This window comes from Falco biarmicus, chromosome 13, assembly GCF_023638135.1.
Source record: "Falco biarmicus isolate bFalBia1 chromosome 13, bFalBia1.pri, whole genome shotgun sequence".
NCBI lineage: Eukaryota > Metazoa > Chordata > Aves > Falconiformes > Falconidae > Falco > Falco biarmicus.
The window spans coordinates 19,428,747-19,451,634 of NC_079300.1; the positions used below are offsets into that span (position 1 = coordinate 19,428,747).

Sequence of the window (22,888 nt, forward strand, 5' to 3'; positions counted from 1 at the left end):
CACTGCATATGAGTTTGATCACAGTGGCCTAACTGCTCATTTATATTCTCATCTCTGTTAAGTGGATCAGAAAGAGAAAGTCTAACCGCGTCCCATGCTTTTACTCCCTCCTCTGCTCTTTAGTTCAGGTTGCTGCTTCCTAGCACGAAGAAGAGTAAGGCCAGACACTGAAAAAAACCAAATGCTGTTGACCAGACACGTGAGTAACTCAGCAGATGAATACCATGGGATTTAACATGAGCAGCATTTTCCACGCTTTCATTCCATTTCCATTTGCAGCCCCTACATTTTGTTTCAGCTTGAGAGCAAACACAAGTATCAAAATGAAACATTGACAAATACGTGGTGATGTTAAAGCAAGACTTTTTATAAGGCCTATTGCCAGCATTAGGCTAGCAAAACATATGAAACAGTGGCTATCTTTGTGATCCTTTTTGATCTCCAACCTTCAGCACCACTGAAACAAAGCTAAATCCTTTAGTGGACATTAGGAATGCAACTCCTGTGAAAAAAAGTTGTCATATCTGTGCTGTAGTCTCAGTTAGACTATGGTGACAATCACCATACTAGCGTAGCATATAGGAAAGTCTTGGTAAAAACTACTTTAGCACCATGATAGATGTGATAGTGAGACAAATTATTGACTTTATTGCTAAAAATATTATAGTTATACATGTTCAAGTCCTGTCAAGCAGTTGCCTTTCTCATTCCTGTATTAAACACTTCTCTTTCAGTGGATATTTGGAATATTGTATGTGTCTATCACCACAGCAGTGACATTTGTTATTTTGCTCATCAAAATGTCACCTGCCTATCAAGATAGCTAGGATAAGTAGGACTGGGAAACTTTGTTGAATCATGCACAGGCTTTTTGCTACCAGCAGATGTATTACAAGAGGCACTCACATTGATGTGAAACAGCAACAGAAGTCAGCTTTCCTGACAGCAAAGTTAAAAGAATTAATATTTGTCTTAAAAGGATATTTTAGTAATTGCTTCACAACATTAAGGGGATGGACAGACTATTAAACCAGTCAGTCCCTGACAATGCAGGATTGTTCTTATTGTAACTAGTGTTTGCAAAGGACTTTGAAGATGAAGAGGACCTCTGTAAATGTTAAGCATTGTGAGTACTACAGTATTTTGAGCATGTTTAGCTAGGACACTTGGCTGCCCTAAAATTCTGAAGAAAAACTTAAGTTAGGGCCTAGTAGGTAGCCAGGTGACAAAAGAGACAGGAAATAGGGATAACTAGGTAAGTGGAAGGCAAATTCTAAACAGGAAGGCAAAGAAGAAATGAGAAGCCAAGCCTAGAAACATACAGTCAGGTTTTGAGAAGTGACACCATTATGGCAAATGATCAACGCTGTTTCAAATATACTGTATTTCTCCACCCATCCCTGAATAGATCTTAAGTACCCTTCACCGCCTTGGAGTCAGATTGCTTGCCAAAATGTCTGTGTTACTAGTTTTGCAAGTGCTACCACTAATTGAAACCACATAATGTTGCAGATCTGAAATAAGGCAGTCAGGGCATCCCTGCTGAAAAGCTACCCAGCAGGACAACCCCTTTGTTCTCTTTTAAAATGAACTAATTCAAGGGAAATGTTGTCTAAATCATTACTTCTAAATGTATGCAAGATTTCCTCCACAACCCTCCACCACCCCCACCACCACCCCCTGCCCCCTATAATTTTCCTGGTTAGCTATCAAAGGTCTTTGCTGTTCCTGTAAACTGCAAAAATGGTTTTAATATGCACACTTGTCATTTCTAGGTGTATAAATTTTGCTTTTGCAGGGATTTTACGTGGCACATATTGTGATCACCTGTGGGTAGGGTAGTTAATTAGCAAAGTCCAAGTCCTATTTCATTTAATTTATACCAGAGTAATTTAAACTAGGGAGAATGATCACAGCCACAGTCAGTAATTTAACTCCCCCCTTTCAAAGCTGTTTTAGTAATTATATTTTAGTTCAATGTTTTCAGGAAGCTTTTACGCCACTTGTTTTCCTGAACCATGCAAGCTCTTTCCCTTCCCAGCTCCCCTCAACCTTGGCGGTTTGTCCTTCTGGGTAGTGTTAGCTGCGTTCTTTTAAGAAATTAGAAAGGATGCAGCTGTCATTATTTTGTCAATCATAAAATCGAAGGCATGAAAAATGTCTTAGGAAGGAAGGGGGTTGTGTAATCTCTATTGAGAAAACAGGTTGTTCTCCAATACTTTCGGCAGTACTTTCACTTGACCTAAAAGAAAAGGGTGAAAGGTGGTCTTTTATTGTCAAGGCTTGGATTTCCAAGTGGCTCACTGGGGTATGTGTACATAAACATCATTTGATACCTGGTCTGGAAATCCTCAAAGCCACCCTCAGCACTTTTTGGGGAAGAAGTCATTATATGATTTCATTCTGAGCATCATCTTTGTTAAAAATTTTGGTGCTATACAAATAATTTAACTACATACATTAATATCAGTGGAAGAGAGAATATGTCTGTGGCCCAGATGAGAAGTATCCAAACCAAAGCATGTTCCTTGTCACAGTGAATGGGAAAACTGGCAATAGCCTATAACTGGTAGTATGCAACTAGTTCACTTGCAGCTTGACAATGAAGGCCTTGCTCACTGTGTGCCCCTTTTAAATCAATCCTTTTGGACAGCGTCTTTGAGACTTAGGAACTTTCAGGGATATAAGGACTTACAGAATCCAATTTTTGTTTTCTCTCTGAATAGATATATATTTATAAGTTCATTGTGTTGTCAAGATTCCAGAAAGATTGTGCAGTTTTGCTGTTGAAATTTTGATTGCAAAGTACTAGACAAGTAGGTTAGCACTTGCTTTTCAGTAGTCTAAAAGAGCTGGCCTTTACTGATGCTATTACTATTCCCAGTTAACCATATTTGCATCATACATGCATTACAATTTGAAATGACATAACGTCATAAATTCCTACCAGGTTCTGTATGTTTGCTACAGTTTATACACTGAAGACCAAACTTCTAACATTTATTCATGCTGGAAAATAGTTTTTATATGTATGTTTTCTTGACTAAAAATTCTTAATTAAGTACATCAAATGATTTGGTACTTATGTAAAATTTCTTCCTGACCACTGCTTATCTTGTTTGCATGTATGGAAGCACAAATTTCAACAGTTACATCACTTTTAACTTAAGCAGCTGGTGGAAGTCTAATTATTTTTTTTTTTTGAGTCCATAGCCTTTGGAGACACTGATTTCCAGTCACTGGTTAGTCTCCGAGTAGTGGGAAACCTTTTGTGAAATATTTCAGAGGAGGAGGGAGGGTTTTCCTTTAGAATAAGAAAAGTGTCTGTGGATTTTGTTTGAAGATACAATGTATGATTAATGATTCTCTATTCACTGGAAAACAGTAACTCTCATTAAGTGAAATGGAAGTACATCAGGGTAAACTGCAGCCAAACTGAAAAAAGAGAGCTGAGCCTAGGAAATCCAAGCATCAACCCTTTTTTTTTTTTTCTGGGCAGTGGAAAGCAAAGTATAGCTTGCATTAGGCTTCAGTTTCCAGTGAAGGATCCAGAAACTCTGTTGTTTTCTATTTGCTGTATAGAAGATGGGTCTCGAGCTCTGCCAAGGGCTGCATGTAGCTTGTGTGGGCTAATGAGTGGTTATCAAAAAACAAGATTTATGACAGCAGTCAAGGAATTAATAGGCAGAATTATGAGAGCTGAGGAAGCCTTTGCAAATCCCCAAAATAGAGAGAAATCTCTGCTTGAATCATCTTCTGTTGTGAATTGGTATGGCATCTGCTGCTACAAGTCTAAAAGTGGAATGAATAGACAAAGAGTTTCAGATGTACAAGCTATGCTTAATCACCAAATAATAACAAATAAGAACTCCACAACAACCCTCTGTGAGATCACGCTCAAATTAGCTACACATTCAAGTTTTAGAGCAACAATTTCCTCACTTCTATTTATGGGAAAACTGTAGTATATATACCAGCCACAGAACTTCCTGCATCAGATGACACAGATGATTTTCTAATTGACTCACCCTCTATATTGCTTCATGCATGGTCCCTTAGGAGCTTTTTTTTCTCTGCAGAGCTCAATGAAGCTCACTGTAAAGCTCTTCTCAAGAACACCTCCTGGCCAATTTTTGGGTGTGAATAACAAAAATATTAGCAGAACATTTCATGGTGCCTAAGAAAAATGTTTTGTCTTTGAGACTTCATGTATTAAACCTAGCTATATCTATCTGCTCACTGTGTTTTCATGACAAACAGGGGTAGAAGAGCTAGAGAAGAGTTTGATTTTTAGGTAGCACTTTTCATACTGACATTACCACAGTAGACATAGGCAAGTTATCAGTGTTATCAGAGGCTGTTCAGTGCACTTACTGGATAACCAGAATAGAGCAGTCAGGTTGTGGTTAATTATAACTCAAAGCACTAGACAATGAGAACTTGTTGGAGTGGGAGAGTTAGAAAAACTTGGCCATAGACTCAGGGTGTATCAATATATCCCTAACCTTTTTCCTTTCCTTCTTTCCCCTCTCACCAAGACTCCCTCTTGGTTCTTGGAACTGAGAAAGTAGCAACCCAAGTTTTACTTTTCATCTGCTCCTTAATGTGCCTTTATCTTATTCAGCCAGGCCTAAAATATTGCACTTTGCTGCATAAAGGAATAAGTATTTTAGGAGCAGATTTCAAATGTATTAGACACCAAAAAATACAGTTAGGATCACAGCAGGATTTTTCAAAGGTGAAAGCAAAAGATACTCAGTGGGAATTTTGAGATCATCTGCTTTTTTAGCTGCCCACAAGACTTAAAAGAAACAAAACAAAACAAAAAGAAAACTCTACTGTATTTCCTCTTGAGGGTCACTGGCCCAAAAGCCATTTCCAGAGGAGCAGTGCTGAATCATTTAGGTTAAGAGGAAACTAGAATAGTAACCAGAAGCAGTGGAGCTTTTACTATTTCAGAAGAGGTACTGGGCCCATTGAAGTTTATAGGTTTACTGCAGAACAAGATGTATCTCCTGGCACTGCTGGTAGAACCCCTCCAGTACATCTTGACAAGACTGCATCTAAGGCCCCCAGATAACATTGTACTAGTGACCCACATTTACGTTCTGGGTATTAATAAAAATAAATAAGGCTCCAAAAACCTCAGACCAGCAGTAATTAGTATATTAATTCAAATAATGCTCTTTGAGTTGCTGCCTGAATTAAATCTGCCAAATAGTTTGAGATTAATTAACACCATGTTATGGGTCTATCCTGATGAAACGATTCTATTTTGGATAGAGCTCCATCATAGCCATTGAGAAAAAGAACATTTAGACATTTACCCAACATGCGGAGCAACTGGATGTCTGACGTCATATCAGCATCAATACCTATACATAGTCAGGCATTTACTACAGAGACCTGGCCAGATATGCTGCCACTCAGAATCGCCCATAGTCCAGGGATTAAAAGTTTCTCGGAAAGTACAGGGCTCAAAGAGGGTTCTCTTACAGCATGGGAGAGTGATGTGGACATTCTTGGATTTTTCATTGCTGAGAAAAAAAGAGAACTTTCTCTAATTTCTTCCATGTATAAATGATGCCTCTCTACATTTCCACTACTCGGCTTTAAACAAACACAAATATAATACAAATTGATGCCTGAAAGGGAAAGAATATGCTTTTTAGAAGACTGAGTGAAAACAAATGTCAGTTTTGGGTCAACTGAAACATCTCATTCCACCCAAACCCAATTGTTCACACAAGTCTAAATAAAAAGTGCTAGAACCAAGCCATAAAGGCTATTGCCAGAAGCAGAGCTGCATCTGGGTTACTCCATGCTCTGAGGCTACTTGGCTAGCTGGTGTTCAGTCACTAGAGAAGAAATAGGTATATTTTCAATTAACAGATATGAAAAACGTAGTATCCTTTTGCCCTTTCTGTCTTCCTTCCCCACCTCCGCTACAGGTGGCTTCCCCATCATATGCTGTCCCACGCTCTCTCTCTGCTTTAAGCCACAATTAGCACATTTTCGTAATAAAAATAAGCCTCTCCCTCTGTCCTCCCAGCTGTGAGTCCCACCCAAATTCCCATTATGAATCAAGACAAGTCTATGTGTTTAAAATAACAAAAATTATGTCTTTCTTCCCTCCCCAGCCTCGATGCCTTTTTCCACCCGTCACCTCAACTTCACTGAAATATTTCCTGGAGGGCTCCAGAGTTTCTGCAGAGCTAAAGGCACCTTGACCATCTGATTTCTGCTTCAGTGTTTTCAGAGCAACGCGTGACCAGGGCACTGGGCAATAATGTCAAGAGTCTCCGTCACACTTGTTTAAGACAGTCAGATGAAATAAGCACGAAAGAACAAGGCAAGCTGGATGGAGGCCCAAAGACAGAACAGAGGGGTGAAAGTACTTATCTTGTGAACCTAAAGGAGTTTAGACTGTGGAGCTTAGCTTACTGACAAACAGACCACTGCAGGAGCACTCCTGGTTTGAACATTAGCTAGCATAGAGAATATGTAAGTATGAAGGGGAGGAAGAATATCCTAAGCTGGGCAGATTTACATATATTGTGCTAGGTGGATTAAAAAATATGTGCCAAGGAAACTTACCAATGCAGGAGTGCCTCTACTATTCTGGGAGAAAATGAGGGGCTTTCCATAGGTTGACATGGCATGTCCAGTAAGTCTTCCATGATATGGAAGTACCTTGGGTTGGTTGGAAATAACACATTTTTTCCCTGATGAGAATGATAGTTATGTTCAACATCCTTCTGCATACCTCAGAGCAGTTCCTCTGGAAAACAACGGAGTCAGCACCTACTGAATACCTTAAGACACTCCAGACCAAGCTTATTTGTATTTACAGGTTATCAATAAAAATGCCGGAAATATTTGAATGATATATGTTTTCTGAGAGAGGTTTCTATTCTGTTTCTGTTCAGTGTTGCATGATTTCCAAGTCAAACACTATGGTACCACCTCTTGAAATCTGACCTAGGCTTTTTCAAACCAAAGCCTGCTTCATGCTCCTCAGCCTTCTACATCTGAGCTTTTATTCAGCATTCAGCTAGCTGCTCCATGTGATCAACTAAAACTGAGTTTTCAACCTTACATCCCTTGGCCTTTGAATGGCAACTGGGGTGGCTACCTTAAAGAGGAATGATGTTCTAGTTGAATTAGCTGAAAGGTCCAAAGGTGGCATTGCTTGGGTGTTTCTCTGTAAAATTTTCCCAAAGTGAAAAACGCTAAAATGCTGAGGATGTTTCTCATTTGAAGTGACTTCTCAAGCAACAACTACAACCTGCAAGAAGCTGCAACAGTACTTTTTGCTGTAAATAAGCCTGGCAAACTGATGCAGAAAGAAAGTTATTTTGTGCTTGCCTAACCTGGAGGATTGCATTAATAAGCATCAATGGACATGGACACTGGCTCAGTGAGCTGCTGGCTGAAAGGACATATTTTGTATGAAATTGTTAGTTTCATATTCTAGAGTTCCCTTTTCCCAGTGTCTTACCTCCATACACAGAATTTCAGACCTTGCTGATGAACTTTCCAGCATGTCAAGTGTGAGCCCTGTTAGCACCTGTTAGCAGAGCAGTGCAGGCACTGAACCCTGCCAAGCACCCTGAGCCTTCAGGGTGAGTGGCCAAAGTGAGGGCTAGCTCACAGCCACAGGCAGAGGCCAAAATTGGACCCTCAGCCCTTGGGCTGGGCGCTCACCTGGCTTGCTCTGCCCACTGCATGTCCCCAGGTTGAGCACACATGCTCCATGCAGGTGCCCCAGCATTTCCTTTAAAAAAAACAGGGCCTAGCTCAAAGTGATTTTCTGTTAGTAGGAAATATTCAGCTCAGATCTTACTATTAATTACAAGTATTCGTAAGGACATTATCCAGCAAGCCAGAGGAGACAATTAAAGGACTTATGACTATCTTAGTACATATAGCACCATTCCATTTCCTATATTCTTTGCTCTGTGAGTACTGTGGACAATTTATATTTATTTGTTCAGGCTTCTACAAGCTGTAGAGGCAAGGGTCATAAGCTTGCCATAGGTAGGCACCTCTGCACGCTGAAGAATTCGTAATCTGTCTTCCAGTTTTTCATTTTGTGATTTTACAGCCTGTTCACTAGCTTTGATGCCTCCACATCTACCAAAGAGTTCACTAGGACAAGGACAGTTTGATCCTTAAAAAAAGCGCAGCGGACTGTGTCTTTGCTAGGGTTCTGCATTTCTTACATACGCTAGGTTTATGCTCCAAAGGGGTGAATCTTGAGAACATAGTTGTTCCCTTCGAGGCTCAGTCTCCTTCTCCAGCTGCCATTGATGGAGGTGGTATAGCAGCCTTTGACGGAGAACAACATGTGGGCATCTCCGGAGACAGAGCTCTCTCTGGCACAGACTACAGCCAGTTTCAGAGCCAACCACTATGAATTTAGGTTTCCATCTAAAACCACTGCATCTTATCTGCTCATTAACAGAGACCAGAACAGCTCTTCAACCTGCAGCATGGTCATTTTTTTTCATGAATTCCCAGTACAAGTTAAAACATGCTTTTATTCTTCCCAAAACACAGACTGGCTCACCATGACTCTCTATCCCTGGAGGATGAGCTGTTTCTCGGAGGATCGCCTGCCTTTCAGCTCAGGTTAGTCCCTGCCCTGGCTATGCACATCAGGCAGCTTGCAGACAGCACTTACCAGCCAAATGGCAGCTGGGAGCAGAGGGGCAGCTTGGAAAGTGGCATATGGCCAGTGCAAGGGAAGCAAGATGGCTCGAATGCAAAGGGGGAAGGGATTGTGGGCTTTCTATAGCAGCACAGGAACCATATGCTTAGGGTGAGCCCTGCATGGTGCGGATGGTTTGGAGCAAGACAGCTAATAGATCCTTTATCACAGCTAACATTCTGTACTATTTGCATGGGTCAAACAAATTTTGTTCTCCCACAGCTCCCTTGGAAGAAAACCCAGTCCTAACCCTCCTAGGTCAGGTACCTAGGATGATGATACCCTTAAAGTAGGATAGGGATCTGCACAAACTATCTTCGCCCTGATCTTGACGCTATGAAGAACCTTTGGTGATGGGGAGTGAACCCAGGAAAGGGCATGAAGGATGCTAGGATTCAAAGCACTTAGCTAGTATCTTCTGGGAGCAGGGATCTGCAAGTACTCCTGCCTTTCCACTGGCCTTCAGGCATGTCAGACTGCAAAGACATAGGTAAAACTTTTTGATAATCCTGCAGACATGAGAAGTCAACTGCACCAAGTGACCATGATGAAAACCACACCTTTTTATGCCATATTATACATGGCGAAACTTCTTGAAGATGACTCTTCTTTGGTTTTGGTTGTTTGTTTTTTTTTTCTTAAGAGTACTGTTTGCCTGCATAAAATCAATTTTAGGCACAGATTGTACCTTGGGAAGATAAGAGTTTGAGGTAATAGATTTTATTTTTTCTATTTGGTTGCTGATTTATTATTTGGGCAATGCTGAAAACATGCTAAATGCTGTACAAACATGCCCAGGAGAAAAAAAAAAGGTAAATTGAATCATTTACAGAGAACAGGCTGGTGCAGACTTTCTGCTGGGGTAATCAGGCAGGGGAGAAAGGATTAATGTCTCTGCATTATTAAGCTTTGGTGTGCTTGTCATAACCTTCCACCAGCTTTTGCGTTTATTCACTAAAACCTGGCTACCAGATGGCATTATTTGGCTTTGCCTGTGCTTCTGAGACACCCTAGTATCATCCTGTATTCTATCCAGAACCCCTTGGTGTGTTGTTATACAGTAAGAAGAGTGAGTCTGGCACCTTTCATTAGCAAACCATGCAATAAATAGCATGAGATCCCCAGGAACAAGCTGGTGCTGTTTTAATGCTCATTTAAGTCTAGCATGTTTCTGGCCAATCTTCTCTGGATTTTAATTTATATTATAATTTCATATTTCTATTTTTGTTTCTGAAACTTGTTCTCTTTTTACCTTCCTGCATCAGGAAAAGCAGGCTTAAAAGCTTCAATCAATTAATTTCTCTCCCGTTAGTTTTCTGTCTTTATAATTCTAATGCCAGTATTGATTGGAGTTAACGCCTAAATTTTCTAGTATAAATAAAAAGCAAATTGGCCCAAATATATTTTCCATCATCTTCCAAGTATTTATTTCCTGCAGTATTTTTTGGTACTCTGCCTCACCCCAGTGATGCCTGTCAATATTTTTGGCTTTTAACACACACTGTACAAAAACATTCAGCAAAACTGATTTCTGAAAACAGAATTCCCCCCCCCCCCCAAGTCTTTATGAAGCAAGTTATGAGGTTAAAAAGTTACAGGGTTTCATAATCAGTTGAGCAATCATCCTCACATACTACTGATAGCTAGATTTTGGTTCTATTTATATTTGTCTTATATTTTCTATTCTGTTAAATTTGGAGCAACCCTTTGTAGTGCTGACTGCTGCTGTGAGCTAGGTCTTTCATCTCCCAGCTAGCTGAAGTACCTGTGGTGGCTACCTCCAGCCTTATGCAATGCAGAACTGTGTTTTGTAGTCTACAAAGCTTTTTTTAACAATTCTGGGAAACAATCACATCTTTTAAAAGTTCCAGAAGCTCTTTTAAAACAAGCAGCTAGTAAGCCCATAACTATGAGGTTTTATCTGTCAAGACTGGGATAAAAATTCCTAGATGAAAAAATAAGTTTGCCCCTTCAGCCTCAGTTCTCTTAAGGTAACCACTACAGACTGAAAGATATGTGGCTCGGTGTAAGATTAACTGAAGGATGCCTTTAGACCTCATATTCGCTTGGTGCTCAGACTAGGCAGTGAATCCTGAGTTGCTTCTGGCTGTGGCCATGTAGACAGGCCCTGAGCCCTCACTGCCTCTCCAGCTCTTCCCCACAAATGCCCCTCCTTTGGAGTGAGACCAGGACTTTTGCAAATACTGGCTGCACTGACAAAGTGTGTCCATAGGGCATGGGCTCTGCATTAGGAAAACCCCTCAGTGGGATCTATTTAAGATTATTTCATGATTGCTTTTTATTACCTAATATTAAAGGTGTAAAAGGAAAGTTTGTGGTCATTTGCCTGTATGCGAGGGAGAACTTTGATATCTTGCTGTCATGGGTTCTGTTGTCTCTTACAGTAAACCTCTTTAGAGAGGGCCTGGTGCAAACTACAGAGCCTGTGCACTTCCACACACATTTGCCTTTGCCTCTGAGCTGAATTCCATTTTCTGCAGCTAAAGCTCGAGGACCTCAAGGTACGGTTACAACATCTTAGGGCTCCACAGTTCCCTTTGGCAGTGCCTCCAAGTAATGGCTTTTGTTCTGTCCAGCTTGAAAGGTCTTGGAGTTAAATTGCACATAGATATCTGAAGATGAAGCAGTGAACATAGTGAGTATCTGTAGCCATTCAGTCACAGTATTTCCATAATGCAATTGCTTACCCATTTAGTTAAATGATGTATCTAAGCAAAATACGTCTCTGCAGCAATAAAATATTCTACATATTAAACTATATTTGTCACATACTCTTGGATTCTTCTAGTGATACTAGAGAAACTCCAATGACACGAAGAGTAGGAATAAACATTTTTAATTTGGTCATATGTTCTCAGTGTTTCTATAGGACTGGGTTCTGCCACAAAGAAATCACCTGTGCTTGAATATGCACTAATTTTTCTCCTTTTGTAATCCAAAATGGAACATAGGACAAAGGTAAATACCCTTCTGACATATACCACAGTACAAACCATTTCTTGAAAGAAGGTATCACAGATGTTGCCTTCTTTTTTTCTCTCTCATGGGATAGTTAAGTGCATCTTTTCTTTTTTTCTCAGTGAATACATTATAAATTCTTAACCTGTTGCACTTTTTAGGTAATTTAGACCAGCTTCTTATTGACACCATATATGACCCAATGACAAATAAGATGTCAGATATTTATGTTGATACACTAGCCATATGAGAGGCTTCCTGTAGCTTTTATTTGTTAGCTTCTTCTCAAGTCTGCAAGGTAGGTCCTGCAGTTACAGACCTGGTTACCACAGGTATGTTTGCCTAATTCTTTGCCTTGCTTGCAGGGTAGTGTGTTCTAGGCAGCAAAAGGGCCTGGTGGGAAGATCAGCATTCGCAGCTGAAACCAAAAGACACATTTGTTGCATCTGAAGACCCTGCACTAGAGAAGCAGCTTTTGGTTTCATTATTATCTATGCAGCAGAGGAAAGGTTTGCATTTGTTCATAGAGTTTGTGAAGTTGCACAATTAACATCAATCAATAAATCTGCCATTTAGGATCTCTCAGGAAACTGAGAGTTGCATTAACTTTGTTCTCCAAAATCAGTGACCCTAGCAAAGACCTGATGAGATACTCCTGCTGCTGATGAACATCATTCACACAAGCAGGGAGAAAGCGGTGTAGTCAGGCCCTGGGCTGAGCCCCATATGTGCTACAAAGTTCAGTACAACAGCCCTCACACTTTGCCTCTCTTTAGAAGCCGCTGTGCCATTGCCTTTTAGTCCCCTTATATAATTTACAGTGGGTCGTGTCTCATTGTGCTGTCTTTGCAACACAGCTCCCTTTAGAGATGCAAAAGCCTGCTTTGCTGAAGACACATATACAAACCCCTCATTAGGACTACATAAAAGGGCCAAGAAAGTCTCCCAGTGCACTTAAAGGAGGTTTTACCATTGACGTCAAGGAGGCCAAGTTCCCACCCCTTTTCCAAGCAAGACTAAAACACTGAGGTCAGGTGACGGGTACACATTATGCAAGAATTACAACCACCAGGACAGAAACACAGTAGGCTGCCATGTAAGTTTTTAGCGTAACAGGATCAATGAGCACCAATGCAGTTTTATGAGCATATATTTACCTATACATGTCACCATTTTGAGGCAGAGCTTATGTGTCTTAGGGAAGCACTGCAAAGTTCCCACACCTTGTTATATAGATGTTTTAAAATTTGCTGTGCATAGTAAATACATTCAGAAAGATTTATTGTAAAAGTTGCCTTTCCAGCTTTTTCTAACGTTAGCTCTAAGCAAACATGCAAACAAAAGCCTTACAACCACACGTGGAGATATGAGCGAGTAGCATTTAAACCACCTGTCCAGGGAGCTACTTTGGGCTGTGAGATGTGCCAGCAATGGAAAGGTCAGAATGAAGATGCTGGCAAATGGATAGGCAGGGTCATATCTTAACACGGAATACAACTGTGCTAATATGTCAACCCTTTGGCTCCCCTGTCAGTCTGAGTCCTGGGACTGCTGCTGGGGTTGGGAATGGCAGACAGCAGCAGCACAGGTCCCTTCTGCAAGCTGACGTGTATGAGTGGCTGATTATCCATTTGTGCTGCTTGGGTGTGACTGGGTGGCATCTGACGAATTGGAAGGAGCAAGGTGTGCTCAGCTTTTGGAGCGGAAAACATGAGGGCAGAAAGAGCAGAAGGAAGACACCTTCTCCTACAGCTCTGGTGGTATCACAAAGCCAGCAGCACTCAGATGCGTTCAGGGAGTGCACAGACCCCACACAGAGACAGGAGGCTGCACAGGTGAGGCAATCAAATATGTGACCTGGAGAACCCACATTCAGGAGAGAAATCACAGAATATTATCAGTTCTGAGAAAGTTCTAATCTCATTTCTCGTTTCTAATCTGATAAGGAGTGGCACACACTAGCATACACCAGGACAAATGAGTAGGCTAACACTTTCCCAGTTAACTTCTAGGGAAGGCCTCTTCCTGAAGAATCCTGGACTGCCTGAAGTAGCAGGGTGATACAGTCATCCATGGCACAACGACTTTGCAGTAAAAATTGATGAATAAATCAGAGAGAGAGAGGTATCACAATTGGCAAACTCATCAGCAAATGTCAGAAGTCCTTCCCCATAACCAGACCTTTCCCAATGTTGAAACAAAAGAAATGGCCAGAAATTTCTGACTAAATATATTTCCATGGATTAGCCTGCATTTTCAAAGCACAAAAATTTCTGAAGTACAGATTCAACAAGTTTGAAATGTGAATATTCCTTTGGTGCAGATCACTTCCAGCCAGAGAGAAAAGGGAAAACCAGTGACTCAAAAAATGTGATTTTTTTTTCCTTCCAATTTAAAATAGACAAATGCAACAGTTCTGTTTTGTGATATTTTCCAAAGACCATATTTTATGTGTTCCAGAGTGGAACAAAAAGAATTTGAGGTCTTTAAAGTTATCATAGAATGAAACTTTTGTTCTCTGGCCAGTTATATTAAGCAGTCTTGAAGTTACAAGAAATGCCTTCAGAAATTAGATATGTAAAGGAAAAGAGGGGCACAGGGAGGTGAGAAACATTGCTGTATGTTTAATTCAGGAAAACAGTGGTCTGCTGTCATTTCTGTGATTCCAAGAACAGTAGTATCTTAAGGAAAACATGTAAAATCTTTGGAATGGAATAACCTTAGATAGGTGAGAACCCACCCACAGAACATTTAATAATATCCTAGCAGAGAGATAGAGTATTTTTTTTTTAAAGTTGCCTTTATCTCTCTCCAAATAGCTGTGCAGATGCATAGCCCAACCTCGCAACTTTGCAAACAACACTTGTGAATAGTTGATAAATTCTGCAAAAGCCAATGTCTCCTCTAGATTTGCAATAGATTGAGACTGGAATTTATTAGATTAATAGTTACAGTTTGGCTGTCAAATGCTGAAAGCCAGAGACTTCTTTTCACTGGAAAAAAATGTAAGATGGTCCCTTTTAAACATTTTCATGTTTCTGAAAAGAACTTTGACGCTGTTTCTGCAGCTTATGAAATCATTATTTCTGGAGGAGTTATCATCGCCTTGTAGTTCACCAGCTGCCTAGCCCTTTGGTATTGGCTTGCCTTTAAAAGAAGGCATCAGAATCAGCAAAAAACCCTGCAATGATTGTTAGTAGAATTTCCCAATGTAAATACAAGGAATGAATCAGAATATGGAGTTCAATAAAACAGAGTTGTGATCAGGATAGATGACAGGCTTGCTGCCTTTCTTTCAGTGCTTATCCTGAAGCTGCTATATTGGCTAGTGAAGCTGAAAGCCCTTTGGGACTGAGGATGCATCTTGTTAATGTCTGTAAAGTCCTTGTCACATTTTCAGCTCTGTGTTATTATTAAAGCCAAGTTGCAGATTCCAATGCTGTACAGAAAATGAAATGCTTATTAAAAGGAACAGTACTGTGAAGCTCAAACACAGTGTCTACCTGCTTCATACCATTTAGACAGTGTGTCCTTGTGCCTTGTTTGTACAGAACAGAGAATCCCTGATCTGCAGGTGAACAGTCCTTGCAATTGCCCACACTACAAATGAAAGCGTTTTACTGCATATTCTTCAAATGAAACAAGCGGGGAGGCCCTATGTGTTATACTGTACTGAGAGAGACAAAGATATGCACTATGAATTTATTTTTGTTAACAGTCAGAGAAATAATGCTAGTTATTTTAACTCACCCTTGGAGTTGCTGCTCTGAAGGAATGTGCTAAATGCTGTGCATTTCTCATGTGTCTATTTGAATATGAAGATTCAACAGCATGAGGCTACATCTGTTCTAAAAAAAAAAAAAGATCAGTGCTTGGCATCTTGGTGTGTGCTGTGCTACAATTCATCAGATTCCTTGTAATGTAGCTAAGATCTACATTTTTAATATTGGCTAGTAGTGCCTCCATTTTTGGGTTGTTAGCCTAAATTGCCTTATAGATGTTGGATATTCTGGGAGTGAGTACTCTGCTGCTTTGAAAAGCCTTAAATGAAAAATCCAATATTATTTTGGGAGGCACTCCAGAATTATCAGTTGCCTAAATACATGAATATTTCAAGTGGTCCTGAAGATAATAGTGCTTGAAAATCTCATGCAATAATATTCTGAGATGTTGTAGAGCTTACTTCCCATTATATCTTTCAGCATTGATTAAATACTATTTGATACTTCTTCCAGAGTCCATGAGAGGCTCTACAAGACTTTAAAATACCTTGATTTGGAGCTGCTTAGTCACTTCAGAAGCCCTGTTGCTCAGTTTGAATATATAGCAAGTTCAGGTTTTTTTCAAAGGCAAAAAAAGCAGCACACTATTTTTTCCATGGGTTCAAATTTTGCAAGTCATTCCAATACTTTTAGATAATGAGGCTGGAATAGTCTGAACAAGTGCAGCGAGCAGTGTTTAGTACCACACAGAATTAAATTAGGGACTACACAGAAACAGCTTCCTTTGAACTTGAAAACCACAATAAATAAATAATCTCCCGAAGAGCTTCAGTTTAGCACAAAAAAACAGAGAAGCAGGTGCTGATAATTTTATCTATGTCAAGCAGTAGTTTAGTTAACTGGCTTCACTTTTGGGTTGCAAGGGATGCAACAACCCACCAGTGCAACATGTGAGATGCTACATGCATTTCACCCAGCGTTAGGTATCTAAAAATGGCATGTGTAAGCTGGTTGTTTGTGTTGCCTCACTACTCACTGCAAAGAGACTGGCATATGAGGGATGTCTAAGGGAGGCTGCAATGAATAGCACTTTTGAGATAGTGCAGTTATTTGAGAGAAATATCTGCCTGGATTTGCTAAAAAACAGTATAATTCAACTTTTAAGCACAACCAGCTCCTTTGGAAGAGATGCATTTCCGTTACTGTCTTAACTGTTTTATTAGGTCAGTCCTGCACGTGGACGTTTGCATCTGGTAGAATCTGTGCTGCTGAATTCACCTGCAAACACACTTCCTATCACTTTTAGAAGTCATTTGTGTTCAACTTTTTAAAACAGAAGTTTCAAAGCTGCATCACAGAGAATTTGTGGAAACAAAATTTTAAACTGGCACATGTGAGGATCTGCTTCATAAATGCTTAAATATGTAAAAAAGTACTGTGTGACTTCTGATGAATAACAACTGAGCAGCACAGCTTGACTTTCAAATATTCATAATCAATTCATTAAATAAGGAATGAATGGAAGAAAATTATGATCACAGATATTGCACAAACAGAAGGGAAAGCTAAATGACAATTCTGATGTGTCCTCTGAATATTTTCATGAGAAAACTGTATTAATATTTAATGCATGTATTACCTTTTTCAGTCAGCTCTAATTTAAGTGAATTTCATTCTCTGTGAAATGTCTGCTAATAGAATACTAATGCTACTAATAGTTGCTTGCCGTACTTGGGGAGGCAGGAGTTAATATTACCAACGTCTGTGTCTAAAGATGTTATTCTTAACACTGAATTAGAGAATGTTGTAGCCATGTAAATTTATAAACTAGCACAATAGAAATGGAAGCAGCGTGTCAGAGTGAGCTATTTAATCTATCTACATAAATACGTAATCTCACAGATGGCAAACAACCCCAGATTTGAGAAACAGACTGTGAGCAATACTGATACTAGAGAAAAGCACGTCCCTAAACCGGCAAAAGCTGGGGTGTCTAACAGCAAAGTCAATACACCATGTTTCTAATTAGACTGAGCTGCCAAAGACCTGCCTTGAACTGCTAGCTAATTTTCCCAGGTCTGTGACCCACTCTGTGATGGAAGGCACTGCTGCCTCCCTTTGTGCACCCCAGGGTCTTTTCTGTATGGGCTACTGAGCGATCCCTGCCAAGGGTCTCCAGCCTGATGAACAGGGGAACCTTCCACAACTTGGGCAGTGCCTGAGGATGCCCAGCCCTCCCCCTTTCAGGGCTGGCACTCCTGAGCCTTTCTGATGCTCAGGCCTTCCAGGACTGATAGTAGAACTGGCCCTCAGGAGCTTCCTTGCCTTCAACTGTATGTTTCAAGAACAGACACTTGCCACCTCAATTGTTTTGGCTCAATCCAGTTCAACAGTACCTAATACTTAGGGAACACCCTAGTAGCTACACCTTTGGAAAAAGAAAAGCAAACTGCATGCAGGATCTGCTACAATTCCTTGATGTGAGGAGACTTTTCACTCTATTTCATACCACTTCTATGCAACATAGTATTTTCATTCCAAGAAGAACAAGGAAATAAAAAACATTTACAGAGTTACCAAAAAGTTCATGAAGAAACGAAGGGCACAGCCATACACTGACATGCTAATATAATACATACAATTAAAGGAACCGAAGGCTTAATGAGTGCACTGAAGAAAGGTTATTTTAAGTGCCTGATGCTAATAGTTTCTCAGTCAGCTTTCTGATATCTATGGAAATGACTGACTGTAAAAGAATGCTTCTATGCAAGTTTAAATAAGTTTAAAAACAAACTTCTCTACAATAGTATGAGTGATGGTCCTAGGTCAATTAATCTGCAGATATAGCTAACTGGAGCAAGAAACACCAATCACATGGGAACAAGAAAGATCTTTAAATGTTTGAGCATGAAGAAATACAACCAGGCTTGCTGCACCAGTGTGTTGAAGACTTCATTGCACTGCAAGGCTCACTTTTTAGCTAGGCCTTTGCTAAATTTCTTTCCTAAGTCTGGTTTACCAAACAGGATAAGCTGAACAAATTTCATTTAAATAATAATAATAATAAAAAAAAATGGGATCTACTTTCTATTGGGGTTGAGATGAACCACCTCAGTTAATTCCTTACCCATGGCACCTCTGTCTGATGCCAGCCAAGCCTTAGAGGGAGACAGGCCAATGCTTTAGCAGACAACAAAACCTCTTTTCTTAAGACATTTCCTCTCACACTAGAAAAAAAAAAAACAAAACCTGCTGGTTTTTCTTTCATTGTATATTTAAAATAAACCTTCTGTCCTTCCTGGGGCAACTCCTGCTTCCAAAGCCGTCTCCCTGGGAGTGAGATTTGGTGTTAATACTGTTTGAGGGCAAGAAGGAAAGGCAGGTGACCTGGGAGCCAGGCAGAGCTCTGGCACAGGGGTCGGCAACGCCTGTCACAGGTGGCATGTGCCAAGGCTGGGAGCTGAGCATCCCTATATGGGCACCATGAGCTGTTGTGGGTGGGAAGCTCCCCTTGTGCAGCAGTGGGTGCCCACAAACCCACTGATGAGCAGCATGTCCTAGCTGCCACTAGCTTTCACCTGGTAGGTTCAGTCCCTGAATTGGGAAGGAAAATAGTCTGGCCAAGCAGCACTGAAAAGTTGCCAGAATCTGCTCTAAAACACAGAAAGGGGGTTTTACACTTTACGTGCTCTACCATTCTCCCATCCTCATGCATTCAGGGGATATATGGATACAGGGTGGTGCTAAATCCAGACTCCTTCCTGGGGGAGAATGTGCTGGCAAAGCAATAAACCCATCCTAGAGACAGGCATAAATATGGCCCACAACCTGAATACTGGAGGATTTGGGCATTTTCTTACTTTTTACCTCACTTCAATGCTATTTAAGCATGGAAATGTAATAAGTCAATGCAGTGAGGGTTAATCCTGGTGTCTGAGTATCTGACAGTCCTTAGCCTTCTTTTTAGCTGCTGTATGTAACTGATCTTAAATCTGAAGAACTACTGAGTTACAGACTGAGCCACTTTTGTTTATATCAGACTAGATTTACAGGAGGCACATGTTCAAATTCTGGAGAATTTTGGGAGATCCTCGAGGTGTTCCCTCTCTTTCTTAGTCTAAATGCCAGCAAATTCCTCTTAGAACTAAGAGCTGTTTTCATAGTGTTACCCTGTTTAAGTACACCCACTTTACCTAGATCAGATCATATCCAGAGATGAGTAACGTACTGAGAAAGTAAGTTTCTAAACAGGCATTTTGTTGTACAGAGATTCTTTATAGAACCATGATCTTTCTGTGCATCATATTGCTTGTGAGGGATTAATGGTAATGGCTGCAGTGAGATCTGAGGGCTTGTCATATTTATGGCTGTAGAAAAGGAGAGACTTTCTGCACAATGGTTGGTGGATGACACTGAGCACTTTATTCATAGTGTTAGGACACTGCCCATAAGAGCTGAGCCTTTTTCTCCCCTCTTTCTTGAGCACATGAAGTGCTCTGCTGAGAGCAGGAAAACAAATTAGGTCATTGACCTTTCCCATGACCTTGACACAAATTCCAGTTTGCATTGACCAGAAGAGCGCCTACTTGAATGGGACCTGTCCTGTCCTCTTTCTCACCCTGTCTCACCCATTTCAAAGTGGTAGAAACAGAACAGAAAACCAAAGCTCAGATAAAAAAGGGGGATTTTTTAATAACAAAACCTCTTGGGGCCTTCCTGCCTTCCTAATTTAAGGAAACTAAGTTATTTCATTCTAATACTGATATTTAGCAATGTTGACAGCTCTAATACATTTTAGCTCCTTCAGATCATATTGTTAAGCCAACTCACTTTTACAAATTAAGCTGAAAAAATACAGATGCCATAACTTGTGAGCCTGATAGGTAATGACAATTGTGCTTGCATTTAAACACAAAGTGCATTTAATTCCTTCTTGTGCTGCATTCTCTAGTCAGAGAGCACCCAAACATTTTACAGCAAGAATTAGATCTTAACAGTTTGTTGTATGGGCCACCTCTCGTGTCAAGGGAGACCAATACAGATCACTTCTCCTGCCTGTTGGTTAACTACCAGTAGTACGGCAACTACAGTTGTTTATATCAAGTTCCTTATAATAAAAAAAATATTTAGATGCATGTCTTCTAAAATAAATAGGGGTGTGTGTGTAAGGAAGCATTCAGTTATGGCCAGAGCTTTGTGATCATTTAGACTGGGGCCTGTAAGATCCAGGGCACAGGCAGCTATGTGGGCAGCAGAAGCAGTTGGTTTCTGTAGCTCTTTACAAACTGTGTGTAAAATTTCTGTAACTGGGAAATCTCCTACACACTCCCCGTCTAGTCTTAGTTCTAGGCTGGGAGTAAATAAATGTGTAGAGGTGTTTTCCCAGGAGTAGGTATTACACCAGTGCTAATGAGGGAATAAGACCCATTTAGCTTCACTCCTCCCCTAATGAATCCATGCTTTTGTAGGTTTGCCCAGACTTCATGCCAGTAATTGCTCCTTCACTAGGAAGGGAGCTTGAAAGGAACTGGGAGTGTGGTATAGGGTCATTAAGAAAGAAGAAAAATTTTGTAGCTAATCGTAATGCAGTTTAATCGACAGAAGTGAAGAGGAGGGTCCAGACCCATGTGCATAGCCAGATCTTTCAACACACTTCAGGCTACTAGTTGGTTTTGGATCACAATTTGAATGTGTGTGATGACCAAGAAAAAAAGTGTTTTTCAAAGCATTCATCACAAGTCTAATTTGATCTCCTGTAAGTCAATAATGAATTCTTGGATTTCTGTCAACTGAAGCAAAGTTAAGCCAATGCTAAACAGTTCTGAAAAACTTGCCCAAAAATCTTATCCAGCCATTCAATGCCGATTAAAGATCTGCCTGTATAAATTCACAAGCAATGCAGATATGCAGTTCCAACATGCAATTGTGCTCTCTGCACAAACAGGACAGGGTGGTTTATGTGCAGTTAGCAAAATGGACACATCTCTGATCCTTTTAAAAATAGGCATTTGTTTTATTTTCATGAAGAATTCAAGTATATGCTCAGCACATATATAAGCCATTGCCCACATTTTTACAGAGGGGAAGAAGGCTAGCATAAAACATTTTTTGTTGTTAGGTGACTTTTCTTGTTTATGAAGACATTTTTCTTCAGCTATGCAACCTTAAGGATAAAAGAAGGCTCTATTTCACAGAAAAGCTTTGTGCTCTGTTTAAGATTATCTTGAAAGTTAGTCACTATTTTGTTGCTTTAAATAATTATGCCAGCTGCAAACCATAAAGATTAAATATATGATCCTAGCCTGAGCAGAAGGTTAATCTCCTACAAAGGGAGATGAGCCAAAGACTACATCAACTGAAGAAGGGATTTCAGTATTGCTCCTCAATTTTATAAGGAAGGTGTTCATATACAATCCTGGCAGAAAGACAGACAGATGAGGAAGGATGATACATGCATGCTCTGTCATGGGAATTTTGGATGAACTGCATGATTTAGCTAGTTTTTAAGAAACAGGAAAGGAAAACTTGATTAGGAGGAAGTTGGAAATCAGATAAGCAACTTTTTACAGAAGGGTTGATGACTTTTACAAATTACTTAAATAGAAATCATCACAGCTATTAATATCCAATAGCTAAGTAAGAGCTCTTTAGAAATAGAGAAAACAGGAGCCGGTGATTGTGTATTTAAAGTAGAAATTACTTATCTGTCCGTAAGTTGTCCCTGGAGACCTGTGCACTTCTCCTTGGTGAGCAACATTCAATTTCTTATCTGTGAGTTTACCCTAACATTTCCAAACCAGAGGGAAACAGCATTTCTTGCCCAGTGTTTGAGTGGCTGCTTTCTCCTTGGCCCCAAGCTAGGACTGCTTGTCAGGAGAGCTCTGTGAGCCGGCTGTGTCTCAGTGGCTCTGTGGACACACCAGGAGGACAGCTCTGGTTTTCAGCTCCCAACCTGGTTTTCAATATGCAGCAGAAGCTTGCTGCCATTCAACTTAGAGCCCTTTCCTCAGCCTTTTTCCTCTGCCATACTGTACCATGCATGCTTTGTAAACATTTTCAGTCATCATTGCAATAAAAAAATGAAGCTTTATAGTAACAAAATACTTATTTGTCTCCTTAAGTGCTTGCCTACAATTGAGCTTAATGATGCTGCACTTTCTTGTGGTCTCTCATTGCCTAGAGGGTACTTTGTATTGATTAAGTCATTGTGTAGGTCTCAGTAACAAGGAACCACATACAATGCAGACTAGAATAGGAAAAAACTTGCTCAGGTGGAAAAACACATTTATCAGAGTAATGAAACTTTTGATTTGGAGAATCATTTAGAAGAAATACAAAAAGAAAGAAATTTAGTGCTTAAATAGAAGAATTTCCTTTGTGGAAAGGATAGGGATATACCCACTCAGTTTGTTCTCTGTCCTTTCATAAACAAACTGACCAGTCCCATCACAGAATACAAAATATTGCTAAATAT

At 40.2% G+C, this 22,888-nt stretch overlaps 1 long non-coding RNA gene across 1 annotated transcript in view; it reads right to left on the minus strand.

Moving 5' to 3' along the window:
• Positions 1 to 18,636, minus strand: part of LOC130158374 (uncharacterized) — a 95,158-nt gene extending 76,522 nt beyond the window's left edge. The window contains exon 1 of the long non-coding RNA XR_008825266.1: positions 18,542 to 18,636. This is a non-coding gene — a long non-coding RNA (uncharacterized LOC130158374). The remainder of the gene's footprint in view (positions 1 to 18,541) is intronic.
• Positions 18,637 to 22,888: the final 4,252 nt, after the last annotated feature.